The sequence below is a fragment of the Phyllobates terribilis genome, unplaced genomic scaffold (genome assembly GCF_046119375.1).
Source record: "Phyllobates terribilis strain yellow unplaced genomic scaffold, ASM4611937v1 Scaffold_65__1_contigs__length_7625178, whole genome shotgun sequence".
Classification (NCBI taxonomy): Eukaryota; Metazoa; Chordata; class Amphibia; order Anura; family Dendrobatidae; genus Phyllobates; species Phyllobates terribilis.
Window position 1 is genome coordinate 6,679,671 of NW_027362825.1, and position 23,036 is coordinate 6,702,706.

The 23,036-nt window shown below is 45.5% G+C and overlaps 1 long non-coding RNA gene across 1 annotated transcript in view; it reads right to left on the minus strand.

The window, feature by feature from the left end:
- Positions 1 to 19,389, minus strand: part of LOC141193189 (uncharacterized) — a 39,248-nt gene extending 19,859 nt beyond the window's left edge. Inside the window, exons 1-2 of the long non-coding RNA XR_012266451.1 lie at positions 19,116 to 19,389; positions 345 to 440 (exon numbers count right to left, since the gene is read on the minus strand). This is a non-coding gene — a long non-coding RNA (uncharacterized lncRNA). The remainder of the gene's footprint in view (positions 1 to 344; positions 441 to 19,115) is intronic.
- Positions 19,390 to 23,036: the final 3,647 nt, after the last annotated feature.

Sequence of the window (23,036 nt, forward strand, 5' to 3'; positions counted from 1 at the left end):
CCCCGACAAAAAGCACCTACAATGGGAATGCGAGAATCAGGACGCCATGGAGCAATGGATTTGGTCTGATAAACCACGAAATCCAGTGCATGTATCACTTAGAGAAGAGATGGCACCAGGAGGCTCTATGGGATGAAGAAGCCAGCAGAGGCAATATGATGCCGACAGTTCTGGCTTTCATGTAGATGTTACTTTTAAACGCATCATCCACCTAAGCCCTCTTGTAGACCCCATATAGCATTCCCTATAGCATATAGCATTCCCTATAGCATATAGCATTCCCTATAGCATGGCAGAGGCTTCCACCTCTCCGTCCTCCATGTCACCTTGTACGTGGCTCTCACCTTATCAGACGTTAGATTGCCAGTCCCAGAGATTTCATACATTCTTTATAGGCTTGAATTAGATCCTGGCACTTTTCTTCACCTTTCTCTGCTGCACTGCAGTAACAAGAAAGCAACAAACACGTTACTGGTACAAGTCTGTCTGTATATGGAGTATGTGTCTGTATGTGCAGTTCTTACTTTATATAACTTTTATTGTCATTCAACTTTCTCAGAAACAGACATTACTATCTGCCATTGCTGCACACTTCTACCCCGGAGTCCTAAAGGCTAATGCAGGGATTTGACTATTGTGCAAACATCTGAGGGTCTGGGACGGACTGATCATCTTATCATTCGTGGACCCAAAAGGTGAGGGGGCCACTATCAGCTCCAAAGCAGGTGGAATTGTGCATTATTGGACTGCAAAGGGCCCATATACTGTTCTTGCACAGGGCCCTCTCCTGTCTGTGTCCGCTCCTACTAAGCATAAATCTATAATAAAGCCCCTATTCATTATTGCATTTATGTCTGTTCTTTGTCTAGTTTTTGAAGTCGCTCTTTTTGTGGTCGCCTGTTTTTTTAGTATACCTATGTGCGAGATTTTGAAAAACCGCAATATTTGTTGAAAATGTTTTCCCTCCACTCCTTAGTGATTTTATGTACACCAAAAACTTGGCGTAAATTTTGCAACATTTTGCGAAAACTGCTCTAAAACATCGCAAAGAAGGTAAACCATTTTTGACTTTGCACAAAATTCATGAACCACGTGCGCCATTTTGAAGAATTAGGCGCAAAAAATGGTAAGGAATACCACAAGACTTAACCCCCACATTCATTATTTGAGGTTTTTTTTTATCTCCTTCTTGTGTGATATAATCAGTATTATAGCACCCTCTTGTGGTGTAGTGCTGTAACATTACACTGGATTATGAAAAGTACCTCTTCAGAGAGGAAAAGCACTTGAATTCTAGCGCCATCTATTGGATTTAGCAATTCTAAAAGTCAATATCGACCCTTTGATGACGCTTGCCACATGACTTACGATAAAGCCAAACCAGACACTATTTTCAGATACTTGTTTTGGGGAGCACTGCATGGCCTATAAATCTCCTTATGCTGGCTTGACACTCTCCACAAGGAGAGACATTACCCTTTAGAGCCCCATCAAAGGCCTCTGACCCAGCTAAATCAGAACTCTTGCTTTGCACTGAGGAGGGGCAAATATCCTGAAACACTTGTCTGCAAATAGAATGTCTGGTTGGCTTTTAATCCAAGTCATGTGGCAAGGCTCGTTAAATAATAACTTTTAGGATTGCTACCCCCAATAGGTGATGCTAGAGTTCAAGTTCTCTTCTTCTCTGAAGAGACAAAATTTCTAACTTATTTTCCCATAGGAGCATTGCATGGCTTGTAAGTCTCCTTAAGCTTGGCACTCTTCAAAAGGAGAAATGTTACCCCTTTGGACATCACACTGAAGGTATATGTCCTCTTTTGACCTGGATTGGTGTTTTTACTCTAAAAGAAACCATGACATAGCAGAGCACAGGTTATATTTCCTTAACTAATATAGAATTCTGCAATGTCTGCCCTGAAACTCAATGGACAGATGCATTAATGGGATGTGATATTTTGCCTGAGAGACAGCAGGAACTCAGCAGAATTTTGAATGCAGCTCTGGATGTAACCCCCATCATGAAGCTCTGTAGTATTAGATCAGGTCTGGAATGCAGAAACGAGTTCTAGAACATTCTCAGCCTGATGCCCCGAGGCCTGACTGTGTCCTTCATTTCCTGCTCAGCTTACAAACAGAGAGGACATGGGTCATCGAGCAGATGGCACAATCACTTGAAGACACGAGAGTCCCGGTGTGCACATATACAGAATGCATAGGGTTAATCCTGGAATTTACATGCCACTATCGGTATAGTCGGGGCCCCTCCAGCTCTGGTTATAGGGCCCCCCTATTACTAATTTGTTCTCTGCTTATGGCTTTTCATTTTTTTGGCTAGGGCAACAGTAGGTTAGGACTGTGCTGCGCGCCTCCTCCCTGTGCAGGTCAGGCAGATAGGGAAATATGGGGGACTTGTTCCTGTAGATAAGGAGATTACTGCGCCTGAAGTCGGAGGATAGGAACAGAAGAAGATGGCTAATCTTAGAAAGGGTTAAAAAAAAAAGCTTAATCATCGTATTGTGAACAATTCTGCAACTTTCTAATATACTTTGTGTTTCGTTTTCGCACCATTTTCAGGATCTCTGCTTGCTGTCTATGGATGTGAACACTTTACAGATTTAATACTTCCCTCAGCTGAAAGTTTGCTATGATTGTACTTAGTCTAGACCAGGGTTGGGCAATTCATTTTCCCAAGGGGCCACATGAAAGACCGTGACTGTTGTAGAGGCCGAACCAATAGGATGAAATTAATTCTGCTCACTATTAATATTAAAATATGAATTACAATTCTAATTGTTATATATTTATATTATCACTTAATATTGAACAGAATTAAGTATGCTGACATCCCCCTATATAGAGCAGGAGCCCCCAAACAGCCTCCCTATTTACAACACGAGCCCCCACATAGCCTCCCTATATACAGTATAAGCCCCCACATAGCCTCCTAAATACAGTATAAGCCCCCACATAGTCTCCTATATACAGCATGAGCCCCCACATAGCCTCCTATATACAGTATAAGCCCCGACATAGCCTCCTATATACGGTATAAGCTCCAACATAGCCTGCTATATACAATATGAGCCCTCACATAATGTGACGCCTGTCACTACTTACAGACACGCCGTGAGGTGGGGAAGTCAGGGAGTCCGAGATCAAAAGCCAGGAGAGTACATCATAAACGGGGTTTGGGGGGGGGGGTGAGGCAAAAGCATAATAAGGTCACATTTTGGGGTCAGAATTCCAAGAAGATAGTGGATCAAGACAAAGGGGCTAGGCAAATGGATGGTCAAAGGCAAATTCAAAGTTGGTCAACAAAGATCAAAATACTAGAACTCAAAGCACAGAGAAAACACAGCAAACTGAGCAGAGCTACAACTGGCAGAGATAAGAGGCAGACAGCCAGAAAAATAGTCTGGGTATCATTCCAAACTGTAGACACTTGTAAGAAACCCAGCACGCCCCGGCTCTGCTTTGGCGACTGGACTGTCACTCAGCACACCGACAGCTCAGCACGCCCAAGCCTCAGATTGGATAGCTGAGCTGTCTATCATGATACTGACAGCTCAGCATGCCACTGCCGCAGATTGGACGGCTGAGCTGACATTTACCATACTGAGAGGAAGAATCGAGACACATAGTCTCGGTAGGGATTCACTCTCTCAGGTAGGCATTAAGTAGCGTTCACACAGGCAATGTGGTTTTGGTCCAAATGTGTAGTTTTATTGCTTTCACAAAACTCCAATGGATTCAAAAACCAAAAACGGCCTCTTCTGGGCACAAAGGAATCACAGCAAATAAACAGTTCATTTAGCAGGCACATATATGTCAGTCCGGGCTCACCTGAACAGATTACAGTTCTCTCTCCAGGAGTAAACATCATACACAGAAGAGGCCCAATCCCATCTGTCTAGGTATCCCCTTCAGCCAGAGCTCCTGCAGCTTCCAGTGCCAAATAGAAGTGTTCATCTCCGGGTACAGTTCACATTGAACAGGCTGCAGCTTCCACACGGTTCTCTGTAGCTCCCACAGACTGCTCAGCTTTCCTAGCTGACCCATGCAGTCTCCATTCAGAGAGAGACCCCAACACATCTCTCTCAGCTACAGCTCACATTTTGGCTGGTCACTCACCAGCAGCACACTCGTCTCTGCTCCATCCAGCAGACTGACACACCTAGTGAACACAGGCCCTAGTTCTAGTAAAAAGCAAGGCAGGTGCATCTAATCAAAACCTGCAGAGCTAGGACTTAACCCTGCCCTACCTGGCTCTGTTACACCTCCTATATACAGTATGAGCCCCCACATAGTCTATACACAGAATGAGCCCCCACATAGCTTCCTATATACAGTATGAGCCCCCACATAGCCCCCTAAATATAGTATGAGCCCCAACGTAGCCCCCTATGTATGTGTAAACCTCCCACACACATGTGAAAAAAAAGGACATACTCACCTCGCTTTTGTTCCCCCAGCGCTCTGCTCCTGTCTCCAGTGCACTGACTCTCAGCAGCAAGTGACATCATCGCGTCTTCTGTCTCACACGCTGATTAGTGGACGAAGGAGTCAACGGCCTCTCTTCCACCAATGTATTCACCGCCCTCTGCATCCTGAGGATGCAGATTGCTGTGACAGCGGGAAGCGGCGGATGGGTGTAACATACCTGGCGGCGTCCTTGCATAGTGGTCCATCTCCCACTGTGCAAGAGCACGCACTTGATCTCCAGTCCAGTCTGCTAGCCTTGCTTCCCTCCATGCTGTCTGCTTGCCTCTGTTTCTGCAGCTTAAGGGCGGCGCCCAATCACTTCCTGCTTCTTGTAGCTGCTGCAGGCACACCCCTTGTGCGTCCTCAGCCTATTGCTGTCTGTCACCTGGTATTTAACCCAGCTCCTCCCTGGAATCCATGCCTGAGCATTGTGTTCTGTCAGTTGGCTTCCTGTCACTGATGTGCCAGGTCCTGTCTATGCTTCCTGCCTTGCGGTATCAGTTCCCGTGTCTGAACTGTGTCCTGTCTGAACTATCTTCTAGCCTGTTGTCTTCTGCCTATCCTGGAGGCTGTATTTCCAGGCCAGTGTGAACACGCTCTTAGCCTGTTCTTTCCGCCTTCTAGGGGCCGCATACCTAGACCCGTTCCTGTATCTTGCCTGTTCCTGTCTGAACACGCTCCTAGCCTTTTCGTTCCGCCTTCTAGGGGCCGCATACCTAGACCCGCTCCTGTATCTTGCTGCTGTGTCTGTTCTTGTCTGAATACTCTCCTAGCCTGTTACCTGTTTTTCTCTATGTCCGTACCTTCCCTTTTCCTGCAGAATCTGATCCCGTACCTAACTCCTACTCGTTGTCCCTGTACTCCCGTTTGTGAGTTTAGAGTCCTCTCGCTACTTCATTGCAAGTATTCTGTGTGTACCTGCTTCTGCCTTTCCCTTCCAGTCTATTCCGTGTGAACAGAGCCCTGTCCCCTCTGCTCTGCCTTGCTCACCGCTCCGGCGGTTCTTGCCTGCTCTGACCCTTTGCTCGCTGCTCCGGCAGTCTCGCTCTGCTCTGACCCTTTGCTCGCTGCTCTGGCAGTCTCGATCTGCTCTGACCCTTTGCTCGCTGCTCCGGCAGTCTCGCTCTGCTCTGACCCTTTGCTCGCTGCTTCGGCAGTCACGCTCTGCTCTGACCCTTTGCTCGCTGCTCCGGCAGTCTCGCTCTGCTCTGACCCTTTGCTCGCTGCTCCGGCAGTCTCGCTCTGCTCTGACCCTTTGCTCGCTGCTCCGGCAGTCTTGCTCTGCTCTGATCCTTTGCTCGCTGCTCTGGCAGTCTCGCTCTGCTCTGACCCTTTGCTTGCTGCTCCGGCAGTCTCGCTCTGCTCTGACCCTTTGCTCGCTGCTCCGGCAGTCTCGCTCTGCTCTGACCCTTTGCTCGCTGCTCTGGCAGTCTCGCTCTGCTCTGACCATTTGCTCGCTGCTACGACAGTCTCGCTCTGCTCTGACCCTTTGCTCGCTTCTCCGGCAGTCTCGCTCTGCTCTGACCCTTTGCTCGCTGCTCCGGCAGTCTCGCTCTGCTCTGACCCTTTGCTCGCTGCTCTGGCAGTATCGCTCTGCTCTGACCCTTTGCTCGCTGCTCTGGCAGTCTCGCTCTGCTCTGACGCTTTGCTCGCTGCTCCGGCAGTCTCGATCTGCTCTGACCCTTTGCTCGCTGCTCCGGCAGTCTTGCTCTGCTCTGACCCTTTGCTCGCTGCTCCGGCAGTCTCGCTCTGCTCTGACCCTTTGCTCGCTGCTCCGGCAGTCTCGTCCTGCTCCTCTCTCGCTCACCGCTTCGGCAGTCTCGTCCTGCTCCTCTCTCGCTCACCGCTCCAGGCGGCCTTGTCCTGCTCTTCTCTCACTCACCGCTCCAGGCGGTCTCGTCTTGTTCTGCTCTTGCTCACCGCTCTGGGCGGCCTCACTCTGCTGTTTGTCCACCGCATCTGCGGTTCTGTTCCTGAGTCCCAGTCTGTACTGGGTCCTATCCACTCGGTGCTCCAACCTGTCGTACCTGCCAGTACCTCCCTGCCTGCATACCAGTCGTGCTTACCAGCATCCGCCAGTCTGCATACCAGCCGTGTCTGCCTATACCCAGCAGTCTGTGTGCCAGCCTAACCTGCCTGTTCCTGTATTCCCCTGTGTGGGTCAACAGCCGTGTCCGGGGTCTGTCCTGGAGTAGCACCTGGTCCCTCTGCTCGGTTCCTCCTTGGTGCACTGGCGTCGTATGCCGTCGTGCGACCCTGGTCGGATCGAGTGGATACTTAGTTACGCCCCTCCAGGTATTCACTCTCCGGCACGGTCCAGTGGAATCACTACATATACACGCACACGCCACTCAGCCCGGGCGTGTGCATTACAGCGGGTGGCAAAGGGCTTGGGCCACTGCTTTCAGCCCCCTCGGCTGTCTCAGTCCGTGGGCCGGACTTGGACAGTGAGAGGGATGGATGTGACCCACGGGGCTGCACTTTGCCCAGCTCTGGTCTAGACAATCCTCTGTGAGCTAAACTGCCTGGAGCCTACACTGACACTCCTGCTCTGATACATTGTAGCAAACTATCAGAACAGCAGAGAGATTTATGCTGCTGATGCAGTTGGTTCATAGCTGATGTTCTAGATTGGATACATTTGTAGGAAAAACTTCAGCAGTGAAGAATATCTGATCTGCACAGGTCTGATTTATAAACTGGAATGTTTCATTAATTGACAGCAAACAAAGTTTTTGAAAAAAGTGAGAAAATCGCAGACATCTCGAATGGGTGTTTGCATATGCTCAGTATGTGGAACAGAAAAATCTGCTGCTAGTACCAATGTGTTTGTAAGAAAAATGCTGCCTAAAATAAGCTCATTTTTGCTGCGTTTTTTCACTTGCATTTTTTATGTATTTTTCCCCATGCATTGGAATGGGTGAAAAACACAAAGAATTGACATGTTGCACATGCGAAACTGCTTCAAATCTGCAAGAAAAAAAAAAAGCAAAGTGTGCATGAGACTTCAGGAATCTCATTCACTTTGCTGATACTAGGAAAGGTTTTGTGTGCACATAACCTGTAAGGCTACCTTCAGCTTTTTTGGTTCATTTTTTTTTCTTGCAGTGAAACCTGCTCTATTGGCAGTAAAAACGCTGAGTTCGAAATGCCTGTTTTTCAGCGTTTTCCCTGTTTTTCGTGGCGTTTTTGGGTGCAAATTACATGTGCGCTTTGTCTACTCTACAGTACATGTTTAATGGAATTATTTTTATTAATCAAAAACATTATGAAGAGCGCCGCAAAAACGTTTCTTGCATTTTCTTTGCTGCTATTTTTCACTTTCTCCTGGCTTGGTGGAAAAAAAAAGCTGCAAAAACGCAGAAAGAATTGACGTGCTGCAGATTTTAAAAACGCTGCAGTTCTCAAATTCAGTCAGGGAAAAAAAAAAAAAAGCTAAAATAAGATGTCCGTGAGATTTCTGAAATCTCACAGCTTTTTCTGGTACCGTGAAAAGCAGCTTTTAATTTGCATAAGAAAGCAGAGGCTGCAAAAACGCTTACATTATCATGCTCTCTTATATAGCGCTCACTTATAGTGCTCACATATAGTGCTCACTTATATAGCGCCATTAATTCCGCAGCACTTTGCATACATTATTATTGCTGTCCCCAATTCGGCTCACAACCTAGATTCCCGATCTAATAATCCTCAAAACTGACTGCTACCCCTCCACCTCCTAAACCCCTGTATGGCCATGTTGGAAGCAATAATGGATGCTGGCCGCCTTCCTCTGATGCTGAAATCCCTCAATGTGCAGCCGTGTCCTGGCGTCAGAACTTGACTCGCCACATTATCCCTGCATAACTGCACCCCGGCTATTATGCCCGCTTTATCTGCAGCTAATGAGGCCCAGGCTGACTCAGCAAACCCCCTGCTTTCTACAGGTTGCGGGCAGGGAGTGTCAGTCCCTGGGGGTTGTGCTGTCAGATAAGCAGCCAGCTAGCTGTCAGTTTGCATCAGCAGCCATGCATGTGGACAGCGCATATGTGCCAAGTAATCACCTACATCATGAGAGGAGGAAAATGGCCCGCACGTTCCCTAAACCGAATGCAGGGTGCACATACTTTTGCTCTAAATCAATTTCTGGAGCAGAAATGTCATTATTACTTTTTTACATTTGCGTTACATGGGGTATTTGTGCAACAAATGCAAATCTTCAAATTGGGGCGGCAAAAAATACTGGTTGAGAAAATGTTATTTGTACCACCGGAAGGATTTATATTACAATTTCATTGAGGTGGTCATTTATGGCCCCTCTTACACTGAGACATTGAGGTCTCACAGCATATGTGTTATAATACTGCAAAATATTAGTGCCCATATAATACTGCAGAACAATATCCACATAGTAGTACTACACTGTGCCTACATAACATAGCAGTATATGGCACCAGATGCCAGAAGTATGTGGTGCCCACATAATACTTCAGTTATTGTCTGTATCATTGTGCCACGTGGCAGGGATGTAGCTATAGTAGGTGCAATGGTTGCAGTCCCATCCAAGTCCTGGGGCCAGAAGGGCCCAAAATGTCTCTTCGGCTCAAATGAGAAAAACAATACTATTGAAGACCCGTGATGGTTGGGCAGTCTGTTAGAGATTTTGCATTAGTGTCCACATGCCATGCAATGCTAAAAGATTATAATCATTCAGTGACTAAATAATAGCACCGTAATAAGATATAAAAAAACTGCAATACAGTACCTACATAGTGTTCCCATAAATTTCCCTGATAATAGTGACATACTGTACCTAAATACTACATCGCTACACAGCATCAGTACAATAATAGTGACATACTGTTTCTAAATATTGCACCGCTACACAGCACCATTACTATAATAGTGACATACTGTACCTAAATAATACATCACTATACAGCACCAGTACAATAATAGTGACATACTGTACCTAAATAATACATCGCTATACAGCACCAGTACAATAATAGTGACATACTGTATCTAAATAATACATCGCTATACAGCACCAGTACAATAATAGTGACATACTGTATCTAAATAATACATCACTATACAGCGCCAGTACAATAATAGTGACATACTGTATCTAAATAATGCATCGCTATACTGCACCAGTACAATAATAGTGACATACTGTATCTAAATAATACATCGCTATACAGCATCAGTACAATAATAGTGACATACTGTATCTAAATAATACATCGCTATACAGCACCAGTACAATAATAGTGACATACTGTATAAATAATACATCGCTATACAGCACCAGTACTGTAATAGTGACATACTGTACCTAAATAATACATCGCTATACAGCATCAGTACAATAATAGTGACATACTGTATCTAAATAATACATCACTATACAGCACCAGTAATGTAATAGTGACATACTGTATCTAAATAATGCATCGCTATACAGCACCAGTACAATAATAGTGACATACTGTACCTAAATAATACATCGCTATACAGCACCAGTACAATAATAGTGACATACTGTATCTAAATAATACATCGCTATACAGCACCAGTACAATAATAGTGACATACTGTATCTAAATAATACATCGCTATACAGCATCAGTACAATAATAGTGACATACTGTATCTAAATAATACATCGCTATACAGCACCAGTACAATAATAGTGACATACTGTATAAATAATACATCGCTATACAGCACCAGTACTGTAATAGTGACATACTGTACCTAAATAATACATCGCTATACAGCATCAGTACAATAATAGTGACATACTGTATCTAAATAATACATCGCTATACAGCATCAGTACAATAATAGTGACATACTGTATCTAAATAATACATCGCTATACAGCATCAGTACAATAATAGTGACATACTGTATCTAAATAATACATCGCTATACAGCACCAGTACAATAATAGTGACATACTGTATAAATAATACATCGCTATACAGCACCAGTACTGTAATAGTGACATACTGTACCTAAATAATACATCGCTATACAGCATCAGTACAATAATAGTGACATACTGTATCTAAATAATACATCACTATACAGCACCAGTAATGTAATAGTGACATACTGTATCTAAATAATGCATCGCTATACAGCACCAGTACAATAATAGTGACATACTGTACCTAAATAATACATCGCTATACAGCACCAGTACAATAATAGTGACATACTGTATCTAAATAATACATCGCTATACAGCACCAGTACAATAATAGTGACATACTGTATCTAAATAATACATCGCTATACAGCACCAGTACAATAATAGTGACATACTGTATAAATAATACATCGCTATACAGCACCAGTACTGTAATAGTGACATACTGTATCTAAATAATACATCACTATACAGCGCCAGTACAATAATAGTGACATACTGTATCTAAATAATACATCACTATACAGCACCAGTACAATAATAGTGACATACTGTATCTAAATAATACATCGCTATACAGCATCAGTACAATAATAGTGACATACTGTATCTAAATAATACATCGCTATACAGCACCAGTACAATAATAGTGACATACTGTATAAATAATACATCGCTATACAGCACCAGTACAATAATAGTGACATACTGTAAAAATAATACATCGCTATACAGCACCAGTACTGTAATAGTGACATACTGTATCTAAATAATACATCGCTATACAGCACCAGTACAATAATAGTGACATACTGTATCTAAATAATACATCGCTATACAGCACCAGTACAATAATAGTGACATACTGTATCTAAATAATACATCGCTATACAGCACCAGTACAATAATAGTGACATGCTGTAACTACATCGCTATACTGGATGTACATAATACTGTCAGATAATGTCCAAATGATACAACCATACAGGAACTAAACCATACCAAAAGCAATGTGAATATTTCTGAATGATCAGATGCCACCATAGCGCAGTCCTGTGTATGATGCCGGGCACAATCTATACAGTCTTCCTATGGCCTTTATGTCTGGCGGTGCCCAGTTATTTCACAGAAAAAGGCCAAGTCTGTTCATGAGCGGATAACTGTAACCATGGCGATATGCCAGGGAAAATGTGGGTCACTTGCAGCTCGGACGGAGAAACTAAGAGCTGCACCGGCAGAATTTGACATTGTGGTTATAATAAGGTTGCTTGTGGATAGCAAAAGTGTATTAAAAGCTGCAGTAACAGATGCTCCGGAGGGTCCGGCCCGGCACTTATTCACTCAGGGTCCTCCCCCATGTAAGCTTCTTGCGGATAGGTTGTGTGGCTGTGGGTAGGTGGCATCTATTTGGGCTATGGGGTCAGATTTGTGCTACTTCCATGTTTAGTTTCCAATGCCCGTCTTAAAGTCTTAAGGTCCCGTCACACTTAGCGACGCTGCAACGATCCCGACAACGATACGCCCTGTCAGGGATCGTTGCTGCGTCGCTATGTGATCGCTGGTGAGCAGTCAAACAGACAGGCTCACCAGCGATCAGGGGAGCAGCGACATCGTGGAGAGAATCTTTCCACGATGTCCTGCTCCTGGTTACCAGCCTGCTGAAGCAGGAGCAGGCTGGTAACTATGGTAAACATCGGGTTACTAGGGGCACACGCGCACCTAGTAACCCATTGTTTATCATTGTTACCACTCTGCTACGGTGAGCGGGAGGTTACTGCTCACTTTAACAGGCTCGTAACCATGATAAACAGCGGGTTACTAAGTGCGCGTGTGCCCCTAGTAACCCGCTGTTTATCATGGTTACCAGCCTGATCGCTGGTCCCGCTGGTCGCACACAGCGATGTGTGCTGACCAGCGGGAGGGCAACGACCAAAAAAAGGTCCATGACATTCTGCAGCGATCAGCGACCTCACAGCAGGGACCTGATCGCTGCAAAATGTCACACATAGCGACATCGCTGGTGAGGTCGCTGTTGCGTCACCAAAACCGTGACACAGCAGCGATCTCACTAGCGATCTCGCTATGTGAGACGGGGGCTTTAAGCTATGTGCCCACGATTCAGAAATGCTCCGGATTTTTCCTGAGCGTTTCTGCATCTCCCTGGCAGAAAAAATGCATGCGGATTGTACATGCGGATTGTACATGCGGATTGTACATGCGGATTGTACATGCGTTTTCCTGCCAGGGACCAGCGGATGTGAAGCGTTCTTCACTTGTATTTCCGCATGCGGGTTGACAAGCGCTTTCCAGGCGATTTTAGCATCACTTGGAAAGTGCTTGACAACTTGGTCACACTATATAAATCCATGCAACCGGCATGGATTTATATAGTGTGACCGAAAGAATCGTAAAAAATAAAAAATAAATCTATACTTCCCTTCTGATGGCCCCCGGAGTCTTTATCCGATCCGTCCTGGCTTGCTGGCAGCTCGCGGTACACTGAAGGACCTGCCGTCACATGACTAAATGACATCAGCGCAGGTCCTTCAGTCCACCGCAAACGAAGACAAGGATAACGGGGGCCATCAGAAGGTAAGTATAATATTTATTTTTTATTTTATTCTTTTTTTTACAGTTTTCTATGGTACCTGGGTCCGGAGGAGAGTCTCTTCTTCTCCAAACCCGGGTACCATCCACACATTGAAACGCTTGGATTCCGCATGTACATATACAGTGATGCGTAATCCATCCAATGCAAGTCAATGGCGGCGAAAACGCAGCGCTTCTGCAAAATAATTGGTAGTGCTTTTTTTTTTTCCGCAATGATAATCCGCAGTGGAAATTTCCGCAGCATGAGCACAGCACATGCGGATTATCATTGGGGAACATGGCAGACCTTCTACCAAGCGTTTTTAAGCGTTTCTGCAGCGGAATTGCCACTGCGGAAATGCTTAAAAAACGCATCGTGGGCACACAGCCTTACTCTGCTAGAGTCAGATGGGCCAAATTCATCAAGAAATGCGCCCTCATTAATAAATTTGGCACGTCTTTCAGGCTGCCGTGTGCCATAATCTGAAATCTACTAGAGATGAAGTATTCTTAGGCTATAATTCATGCCACTTTTTGGGATTCTATGAAACCAGGCGTGGCCTCTCCCCCTCCAGATAATAAACACTAAAATACCAAAAATGTTTGCGTCTAAGTGTGGTGCAAAGCTGTACTACTTATGTGCGCCAGAGAAATGGCGGAAATTGCTTGATGGAAGTTGTAGAACATTTCATGATAGGAGGACGTTCAGATCAGGGGTTTAGACTTTGGCAGCAGGCGGTCGGAGTGGCCCTTGTACCTGTAGCTTGTGATAACTGGAGGTCATTAACTGAAGCTTTAATACAGAGATAACATTCACATGGTATCTATGATCTATCTGTCATCTATTTATCTATCTATCTATCTATCTATCTATCTATCTATCTATCATCATCATCTATCTATCCATATATCTATCTATCTGTTTCATACCTATCTGTCAGGTGTGGTCACTGATAGCAAAGACCATCCTTCCGTCTTTCCCCACCAACATATACGCACATCATACATTTACATGCATATTCACATATAAGCGTATACACACATAAAATACATATACCAATATATTATACTCACATTTACACATTACAAACATATATGTATATGTGTATATATATATATATATATATATATATATATATATATATATACAGTATGTATATGTGTGTATATATATACAGTATGTATATATATATATATATATATATATATACACACACACAGTATGTATATGTGTGTATATGCATGTGAAAATGTGAGAAAAAGTATTTAGTCAGCCACCAATTGTGCAAGTTCTCCCACTTAAAAAGATGAGAGAGGCCTGTAATTGCCATCATAGGTAGACCTCAACTATGAGAGACAAAATGGGAAATCAAATCCTGAAAATCACATTGTCTGATTTGGAAAGAAATTGTTTTCAAATTTTGGTGGAAAATAAGTATTTGGTCAATTACAAACAAGCAGGATTTCTGTCTCTCACAGACCTGTAACTTCTTCTTTAAGAGGATCCTCTGCCCTCCACTCATTACCTGTAGTACTGGCACCTGTTTGAACTTGTTATCAGTATAAAAGACACCTGTCCGCAACCTCAAACAGTCACACTCCAACTTCGCTATGGTGAAGACCAAAGAGCTGTCGAAGGACACCGGAAACAAAATTGTAGCCCCGCACCAGGCTGGGAAGACTGAATCTGCAATAGGCAAGCAGCTTCAACATCATGCTTTGGGGCTGTTTCTCTGCCAAGGGACCAGGACAACTGATCTGTGTACATGAAAGAATGAATGGGGCCATGTATCGTGAGATTTTGAGTGCAAACCTCCTTCCACCAGCAAGGGCATTGAAGATGAAACATGGCTGGGTCTTTCAGCATGACAATGATCCCAAGCACACCGCCAAGTTAATGAAGGAGTGGCTTTGTAAGAAGCATTTCAAGGTCCTGGAGTGGTCTAGCTAGTCTCCAGATCTAAACCCTATAGAAAACCTTTGGAGGGAGTTGAAAGTCCGTGTTGCCCAGCGACAGCCCCAAAACATCACTGCTCTAGAGGAGATCTGCATGGAAGAATGGGCCAACATACCAGCAACAGTGTGTGCCAACCTTGTGAAAACTTACAGAAAACGTTTGACCTCTGTCATTGCCAACAAAGGATATATAACAAAGTATTGAGATGAACTTTTGCAGGTGACCAAATACTTATTTTCCACCAAAATTTGAAAAAAAAATTTCTTTCCCAATCAGACAATGTGATTTTCAGGATTTGTTTTCTCATTTTGTCTCTCATAGTTGAGGTCTACCTATGATGTCAATTACAGGCCTCTCTCATCTTTTTAAGTGGGAAAACTTGCACAATTGGTGGCTGACTAAGTACTTTTCCCCCCACTGTATATATATAGTGGATCAATCATGTTTTGGGGTTGTGTTGCAGCCAATTGCATGGGGAACATTTCACGGCAAGAGGGAAGAATGAATTCAATGAAATTTAGAAAAATTCTTGATGCAAACATAACACCATCCGTAAAAAGCTGAAGTTGAAAAGAGGATGGCTTCTACAAATGGATAATGATCCTAATTACACGTCAAAATCCACAATAGACGACATCAAAATGTGCAAGCTGAAGGTTTTACAATGGCCCTCACAGTCTCCTTATCTGAACATCATTGAAAATCTGTGGCTAGACCTCGAAATAGCAGCGCATGCAAGACGACCCAGGAATCTCACAGAACTGGAAGAATTTTCCAAGGAGGAATGGATGAAAATCCCTCAAACAAGAAATTAAAGACTCTTGTCTGGCTACAAAAAGCGTTTATAAGCTGTGATACTTTCAAAAGGGGGTGCTACTAGGAACTAACTGTAGCACCAGTGTTCCTGCATGCTGCCCCTCTCCCCCGGCAGGAACACCAGCTTACTCACCGCCGTGGCCCCCATCCCACACTATCTCATTCCTCGTCGTCTGCTGGTGCCCGGGGTGCACGCAGGCGCCTGATCAATGTTGTTTGTTATTAACATGCTTGCTAGTTCTCAGGTCCCAGTGCTCTTATCCTGTATGCCTGCCTGTCCATTAGCCGTGCCCGCCTGCCTGTCCATTAGCCGTGCCTGCCTGCCTGTCCATCAGTCGTGCCTATGTCTATCAGACGTATCCACTTGCACCAGCCTGCCTATACTCCAATCGTGCCCGCCTGAACCTGACTGCTCGTGTGTCTGGCGTACCTGTCATTTTACCAGCGGTGTCAGTCCATCTACCATTCCTGGCCTTTCCTGCCTCCTGTCCCATGGGGGTCAGCAACCATCAACCTGAGGTGAGTCCTAGACTAGCACCTGGTCCCGCCTTTCTCGTCTCTCCTCGGATCACGGTATCGTCAAGCCGCCGGGCATACGAAGTCGAGCTTGGTGAGGTCCCTAGTTACGCCCCTCTGGGCTCTCCTTGGATCACGGCACAGTTTGTTACACTAACCATGCAAGGTGCCCAAACTTTTGCATCAGCCCATTTTCCTTTTTGCAATTTTTAAATTGTATTTTTTAAAATACAAAGAAATATTTATATATATATATATATATATATATATATATATATATATATATATATATATATATATATATATGTGTGTATATAGTACACACATGCACACATGCACCCATGCCCATAACCCATGCATCACAATTCTGTTCTTTATGATGCACTTGTTCAGGTGGGCAGATATATTTATTGTTTTCCTGTATATCCACTATATCACTGCCGTTTCCAGTCTCCAGCCCCGCGGCTGTGCACTTTGAGGATCTGGATGTGGGGCAGTGACCAGCTCCATAAATATAACTGCTGTGTGTGTAGTTTCCTGATACTTATATTACTTGTTCACTCCTGTGACTCCGGCAGTGAGATCTAGGGACCCCAGGGTGATAGAGCCATGAGAGCTGCCACTGAGGTCGTCTCTGATGTTTGATGTGAGTTTTTTTTCTGTTGGATTTTGCCCAGATCTGACAGAAAGAAAATTGTGACTTGCTCCACTGGGAGTAAAAAGAAGCCTTTCTTATAGGCGGCAATATCTCCGCACACCCTGTACAGCAGCACATGTAGGCCATTGTACATGAGACAGTCTATGACGTGGCAACCAGAAATGGCTTTTATTGTACTAGATGGAGTCCTGACTGGTTACTATGAGTTTTGTCATCTTAGAACTGGGATTGGGGGATGTTAAACATCAAACTGTGAGATTGTGTCCATTCATATATTTTATAATCTGTACATACAGTGTCAGACTGGGGTGCCAAGGGCCCATCAGTACCAATGACTCTGGGGACCCACTGTTCCAATACATGCAAATATTACATTACCCCATTGACAAAATATCTATACTTCTATATAATAATAAAAAGAGAGTAGTTTGTTAAATAAATGAAAAAATGCTGCATTTGTCTGCACACAGTGAATCAAGTGTATTATCCCAGCTGCTGTTCATATGAGGGATTTGGGGCATACTTCAGCACTGGGGCCCCCCGGGGAATTCACCTGTTCCCCGGTTGGCCAGTCCAATCATGTGTACTGTACATATATAAGCAGCATACTCAGACATTCTCCATATTACAATTTTGTATATAGAGCAGTAATCACTATTTTTTGTTAATTGTTATAAGTTCAAAATAATGACATAAATCAAAACATAAAAGTGGTAACATTTTCAGCTCTAGTTTGCAAATTTGGCAGTTTGCTCAGTTCTGATCCAGTTTCAGGCCAATTTAATTGTACATGTGGCAACAGAGAAAGGACTTATGAATAATATTTTACAGAAACAGAAAATAATTCTCCAAATCTAGAATTAAAATAAAGAAGCCATGGACAGACGTACAGCTAAAAGACACATATCCAACATGAATTGCCCATTAATACGTTTCCTGACCTTTAGAATCTACTCGTGGAAACACAAAGGTCACAGGACCAACATTTTTACAGTATAAATATTTAACTCTGGGATTTTTTAAATACTTTGGGTGCTGTCGCTTTATGTGTATTCCTTTTCATCTTCATGTTTCATCATGCGGCCTGTATATATTATATAATCCATGAGACTTCCTCCTGCCTATACTCTATAGAAGCAAAGGGGGAAATCGTAATAAATCGTTTCACAGGCTGAAAGTCAGGCTGCTCGCAAAGGACACCCAAAATTCAAGAATTCAATGGAATATTTTAGTCAAATGTTAGATAACCATGATTACCCCGAATAATCCAGATTAAATTAGAAATCTGCAGCCGTATTACCAAATGAACTGAATAGTCTAAAAGTCGGTTACATAGCTCTACAGGCTTATCTATCTATCTATCTATCTATCTATCTATCTATCATCTATCTATTGATCTATCTATCTATCTATCGATCTATCTATCTATTATCTATCTATCATCTATCGATCTATCTATCATCTATCTATCTATCTATCTATCATCTATCGATCTATCTATTATCTATCTATATCTATCTATCATCTATCATCTATCATCTATCTATCTATTATCTATCTATATCTATCTATATCTATCATCTATCTATCTATCTATCTATTATCTATCTATATCTATCTATCATCTATCATCTATCTATCTATTATCTATCGATCTATCTATCTATCTATCTATCTATCTATCTATCTATCTATCTATCTATCATCTATCGATCTATCAATCGATCTATCAGAGTGAGTTATATACCTTTATCTACACCATTTTCACTGACCCATCAGACAAGAAGACATGTAGTTAGGCAGAATCGCAAAAGAATGTGCAGACAAAAAGTGACGGCCTCGGGAGTCAAGGGCATTAAGTACAAGGTTGCGTGACAGACATTTTATTTTCGGCACATCTGGCTGTTATAACCTATTCGATATTACATAAAATTACTGAGACTTTTATTACGCATCATATGGGTGGGCTCTTAAATAATTATAATAGTATATATTTTAATTGGATATAAAATCCAGCAAACTGGTAACACAGTATATAATAGCGTAATAATATAAAGTAATGTGTAATATATAATGTAACGCTCAATATAGAATGTAACATATACCGTATAATTAATAAAATATGTTTACGGCCTGTTAACCTTTCAGTTCTAGATTATATGAGGGTCACTCACCATTTTTCCATGGCAGCTTTGAGTTCGGTGCAGGGGTTCTCTACTGGCGCCGTACTGACCTCCTCTACGGTCGGCGCTGATTCTTCGGATGGAGCGTCGGACATATTGGCTGCTGGATCTGATCAGTGCACAGAGCTGAGGACACTTAACACAGGCTGTACTTGTAGGAGATCTCTAGCTGCGTGACTGGTCTAACTCCCCCTTCGATCCCTATCTACGTCTGGTAGGCAGTGGACGAGAAGAATTTTGTCACACTGACAGGAGGTAGAGCAAGGCCAGCCCATCAGCAGGGAGGAGTGATAAGAGGACAGAGGTCTAGGAGAGGAGCTGGCTGCTTACTAACTTGGGTGTCGTTAATTCACAAAAGCAGAAAAGGATTTGGCGTTCACTAGCAAAAGTAATAATCATTATCGTGTCAGGTGGTGCAGTCGTGGTGATTGTGGGGTCAAGTGTTGGTGCAGTCACACTGATCGTGGGGTCAGGCCACACAGTTACACTGATTGTGGGGCTCACGTGCTGCAGCCACATTGATTGTGAGGTCAAGTGGTGCAGTCACGCTGATCGTGGGGTCAGGCGGTGCAGTTATGATGATGGTGGGGTCAGATGGTTTAGGGACTGATTTAGGGGTCAGGCCATGCAGTCATGTTGATCTTGGGGTCAGGCCGTGCTGTCTCACTGATCGTGGGGTCAGGCCGTGCCATCACACTTATTGTGGGGGTCAGGCATGCCATCATGCTGATCATGGGGTCAGGGCCGTTGCCATCAAGCTGCTCATACTCATGGGGTCTGGCTATGTCGTCTTGCTGATTGTGAGGTAAGGTTGTGCTTTCACGCTGATAGTGGGAGTCAGGCATGCCTTCATGCTGACCCTGGGGTCAGGCCGTGTCATCACGCTGATCGTGGGGTCAGGCCATGCCATCATGCTGATCTTGGGGTAAGGCCATGCCATCACGTTGATTGCGGGGTCAGGCATGCCATCACGCTGATCATAGGGTCAGGCCGTGCCGCCACGATGATTATGGGGTCAGGTCATTTAATCAAGCTAATCGTGGGGTGAGTCCATGCCATCACGCTGATCACAGGGTAAGGCATGCTGTCATGCTGATCATGGGAACAGGCCTTGCCGTCACGCTGATGGTGGGGTCAGACCATGCCGTCATGCCGAATGTAGGGTCAGGCCATGCTTTCACTTTGATCGTGGGATCAGGCCGTGTTGTCACGCTGATTGTGGGGTCAGGCCATGCCATCACACTGATTGTGGGGTCAGGCCTTGCCGTTACGGTGATCGTGGGGTCAGGCCATGCCATCAAGCTGATTGTGTGGTAAGGTTGTGCCGTCACACTTATTGTGGGGGTCAGGCATGCCATCATGCTAATCATGGGAGCAGGCCTGTCCATCACGCTGCTCATACTCATGGGGTCAGGCCATGTCATCATGCTGATTGTGGGGTAAGGTTGTGCTTTCACGCTGCTAGTGGGAGTCAGGCATGCCATCATGCTGACCCTGGGGTCAGGCTGTGCCATCACGCTGATCGTGGGGTCAGGCCATGCCATCATGCAGATTGTGCGGTTAGGCCGAGGCCATCACGCTGCTCATACTCATGGGGTCAGGCCATATCATCATGCTGATTGTGAGGTAAGGTTGTGGTTTCACACTGATAGTGGGAGTCAGGCATGCCATCATGCTGACCCTGGGGTCAGGCCGTGCCATCACGCTGATCGTGCGGTTAGGCCTAGGCCATCACGCTGCTCATACTCATGGGGTCAGGCTATGTCATCATGCTGATTGTGGGGTAAGGTTGTGTTTTCACACTGATAGTGGGAGTCAGGCATTCCATCATGCTGACCCTGAGGTCAGGCGGTGCCATCACGCTGATCGTGGGGTCAGTCCATGCCATCACGCTGATCACAGGGTAAGGCATGTGTGGCGCCCCTGAGGGTTCAGTCGCCACAGAGATACTGCACCTCACCCCGAGGTGTGGTTTCTCCCTTCTCTCAGGTAGGATGGGAGTGCTGCACGGAACCCCAACCACCTACATCCAACACAACACTGCTCCAGGCCAGCTGGAGGGGCAAGACGCAATGTAGTTTTCTGCTGAGCCCTGGCCCTGGCTGGAGTAGGGGGGGAACCCAAAGGTAGGGTAACCAATAGTGGGTGTGGGTGGAGGAAACAGATACATGGAGCACATATACAGTAAGTATATAATAGGAAGCCATATTAGGTCAGTCGGTCCAGTACAGGGGACAGTTCTAGTGAGGGCTGTTCAAAGGAACAGTCCGGGAGCAGAGGCTCAGTCAGAGCTCTGCTCCACAAGTTAGGACCCAAGATAGAGGCCCCGGAGGGGAGCAGGGAGCAGGCTCCATTCTACTTAAAGGATCCCAGGGGGTACGGCGCGTGCCGGACGGTACCCGTACGCCCCTCTCCTGCCAGGTGTCAGGAAGGATCGGTTGCTACACTCAAAACCCCAGGGGGTCAGTTTGGTCCCGGATCCAACGTACAGGAAGGACTTCAGCATACCCGAGCGGGAATGAGAGTGGGCAGCGTAGGACAATGGTGAGAAGGACCAAGTGTGAAAAAGGTCAAGATAGGTACATATGAGAGTGGGGTTCCGCCAGGCATTCCTAAATTTGCATGAGGAAGGATTGAACCCCTGCCCGGTGAACGCAGCGTGACGAGGGAGGCCTTCACCTGCAAAGTGCATTTGTGAATTACCTAAGAACTGTAAGTAAAACCTTGGACGACTGCATCGAACAGCCTCTGTCTGTTTCTTCACCGGCATCACTGATCCTCACCGCACTACAACACCCAGCACACCACCCCACCATCTATCCATTTACACTGCCCTGAGGCCCGCTCCACCTGTGGGGAGCTGTACCATCTTTAGCTGCCTTGTCACCTGCCTCAGAGGACTGCTGCAGCGCTGGTGACCTTCACCAGACACCACAGGTGGCGTAACGAATTTCTCTGAACTTTATTAGTAATCGCTACCCCTTTTTGTGCACTGTCCACCCTGGGCCAGCCACCATGATATATATATACTGTCCCCAAACAGTAAGGCCCCCGGGGGCGCGACATCCCAACTGGCGTCACGAACAGGATGCGTGACCAGCCCGTACCAGCGGGTGAAGTGTGCCTAAACAGTTGTGTTGTGATACTGAATGTGGTGCCCGCCCCAGAAGAACGGGCGCCATTGTCTGCATGTCAAAAGACAACAAAATGGAGCCTCCCATCGTGGGCCGGGTCCCAGAATTGCGCCGAAAGCAGGCCCTGCCCCTTGCCACAGTGACTGTCCGCATAGATGTGTCCGTCAAAGCGGGGGGGCCGTCACGGGGAGTAACCAACAGCAAGTTGCTATGGGACTGGCCTCAAAAGAAGAAAGGAGGCGGAGAGAAAGAATGGAGACAGGGGGTGGTCTCCACCTGTCTGGTCAGACCGCACCCGGCAGCCGAGATGGAAGCACGCGAGAGTCCAGCCTCCGCCTCAGGCCTGCCGCTGCAACAGGTAACCCCCCTCACCCAGGAGAAGAAGAAGCTGTCCCCGGAGGACGTGGAGTTCCTCGAGAGTGAGGTTCTCGAGCTGGGCCAGCAGGTCGAGCAGGCCCAGCAGACAGCGATCGCCAAATGGAAAGGCGAGCTGCTGAATAAACTAAAGGCACGCTGGAAGGCAGAACCGGAAGTCGGCAGTGGCGTTCCAGCCCCGGTGGAGAACCAGGAGGCCGTGAAGAATCTGGGAGCAGGTAGGAGAGAATCCCCAGTCCCGGGCGCTGCCAGCGCCGACCTGCTCCTGGGCCTCTTTCCCCCGCCCTCGCCATATGCCGCCGTGCCCTGGTGGGAAGAAATGTGTAGCCTGGAACCCTCACCCCCAGGCGCGGAACCAAAAGGCCACCAACCTGGAGCCGTCCCGGAACTACCGCTCCCAGGC